Source organism: Ruditapes philippinarum, unplaced genomic scaffold, assembly GCF_026571515.1.
Source record: "Ruditapes philippinarum isolate M1 unplaced genomic scaffold, ASM2657151v2 ctg1654_1_1_1_1, whole genome shotgun sequence".
In the NCBI taxonomy this organism is placed as follows: Eukaryota; Metazoa; Mollusca; class Bivalvia; order Venerida; family Veneridae; genus Ruditapes; species Ruditapes philippinarum.
The window spans coordinates 1-2,581 of NW_026864100.1; the positions used below are offsets into that span (position 1 = coordinate 1).

The 2,581-nt window shown below is 30.3% G+C and overlaps 1 long non-coding RNA gene across 1 annotated transcript; it reads left to right on the plus strand.

Moving 5' to 3' along the window:
* On the plus strand, window positions 1-1,253 carry LOC132724428 (uncharacterized). Its single transcript, XR_009624905.1, has 3 exons — window positions 1-102; window positions 618-757; window positions 1,050-1,253. It is a non-coding gene; the product is annotated as an uncharacterized LOC132724428 (long non-coding RNA).
* Window positions 1,254-2,581: the final 1,328 nt, after the last annotated feature.

Genomic DNA, 2,581 nt, shown 5'->3' on the forward strand with positions numbered 1-2,581 from the left:
AGTGCAGAGATATTTCCTACAGTTTTACGAAATGCCGGACTAGGTGGAGCGTCTGTATTTGCCGGCATTGGTTCCATGACAGCTCCCTACATCGTTACCTTCGTAGGTCACATTAAATATTTATCAATAAAATGACTTAAATTTATTTTTGTCGAAGGAGCCATTGTATTATTATATATTAACAAAAAAGTAATGATAATTGCAAAACGAACGAATAAAAAGTATGAAAATAGGAATTTCGTTTGCCTTTGTAACGTGTTGCAAAATACTAAATAATAATTAGCATACATAACTTATAAAATATAAATTGCTCTTTTATTTTAAAAGTATTACGTTCATATCAAATGGCTTATTAGTATCATATGTTTACACTTATCCTATGTTGCATGTGAATCATGATATTCTTTCGTTAAAAATATTTGTATAATTTGTACCAACTTGATACATATACTTGAAAGCATTTTGATAACTTGAATAATTTTATTCATACCTGGATACCAAAAATATAACAACCAAAATATTAATTTAATTCATTTTATTCCATTACATTCACCAAGAATTCCATATTTACTGGAACATAATTTTTCAAACTTGGAATTATTCTTATAATTATAAAGGGTGGAACAATAGGTGGTGACTTTTCGTCGATAGTTTGTGGAGTTGTTTCTCTAATATCTGGAATAATGTCGCTAATGCTTCCCGAAACTCTTGATAGAGAGCTTCCAGAAACTTTCGAAGATGTCGAAAACTTCAAACGGTAGTATTTAGTAATGCCTTTTAATGTTGTGCTGTAATATCATAATGTTATATTCACTAAAGTATGTCAGATAAATTATTAATCATCAAAATTAACAATGACAAGCACACATTGAAAACCTTGAAAACCTTGTATAAGTCTCCTTGAAGTTTTTTTTTATATTATATAAAGTTGCCAATAAAAAGTACTGATACGTTGAGTATGTCTATCAGGTTTTTAACGTTTGCGACTAGATTATTATTCAAAGGACATGCTGTTTATATATATTTATTATATGGTTTTCTATTTCTAGCTCATGCAGAACAGGTAAATGCGACAGTCCTACATTTTCTGACTAAACAGATTACCAAAAGATTACCCAATGATAACCATAATCTGATTTCCCTGAGATTCCATATTTGTGTTTATGCCATAAAACAATCTACAGATGAAATCACTTTTTTAAAAAAAAATCAACAATTGACAAAAAAGTTTGTTGCATTTTCAAAATTGATATCTATCATTTGCAAAATAAAAAAATAAATCTGAATTGTTTGTTTTTCATGAATTATTTTGAAAAATCTTGTAAAGCTGTAAATTAAAACTTTAAGTTTGCTTACACTGGTGCTAAAGGCCTAAAGGCTAAAGGTCAGGGCTTGCGTTTACTGCTCCCGTTTTGAGACCAGGTCAAACTAAGCATGCTACAAATTGAATATTTTGCTATCTCAGGTTATTTGTAAGGTTACCGTTTTTATTACTTAAGAAGTAACAAGAGAAAACAAGACGTCTGAAGAAGACATTTCAATATTCATTATTCTTTGTGAACATTAAGCTTAAACCCAACAAGCAATGCAGTAAAACATAATGGAACGTATTTGAAATTAGCAAACTCTTCAATGAAGCATTTTCAAAATTCAACAGTACATTATGTAGAGATCTTTAACAGTCATATACCACCTTTACTGATGCTGTATCCAACATAACGGAAAACAGAACCCTAACGATCTCCAAAACGGCAAAATTGAAAATGTTTCACATTCAGTTCGATATTGAGTCTGTCCATTAACACCCTATCGATGGGGGTGCAATGTGGTTCTTATATATTGTGATATATCATTTACTTGACACATTGAGCTTAGGCATAGATGAGATTAAGTTAACAATTGATGAATCATATAGTGATGTAAAGTTTTGACCTTTGATCTTTTCCATAGTTTGATTGCATCTGCTATAGCCAAATAAAACATATGGGATATGTGTCTGAATCATATGCTTTAAATTGCGCACAAATCCCAACTTTTCTGTCCATCATTACTCTGGTTTCATCGGTTGCTTTGATAGATCTAAACCTAAACAAGTACCAATGCTTTAAATAGTACATAAGCAGTGGTCTGGAATCTAAATGCCTCAATGCCTGTGAAGAAAAAACAATGAAAACCTTTAACTGACAGCAATATAGTTTGTTTGAATTTTTTCACCAATTATTTCTTGAATTACTTCAAGTGTACTTCACGCAAGGTTTGATATAGTATCTAAGCTGTATTAAGTCTCTGTAATTCAAAAATAGAAATAATTTGATTTGATTAAATGGTATTTCATACTTCATTACTGAGTTATTAGTATTGCAGAGAGAAAGATCTTGCTTATCTAAGGCTTCATAATCATCATCATCTATCTCACTGTATCTAGAATAATAAATATTTCTTTTGCGTCTCATTTTGTCTTACCTTACTTGCACATGCTTGAAATAGACACATAATCTACATGTATGTATATTGCTTAAATTAAGTAAAACGCCAAAATCACTTTTATTACTGAAGTATCATTCTAAAATGGCTTAAGGAT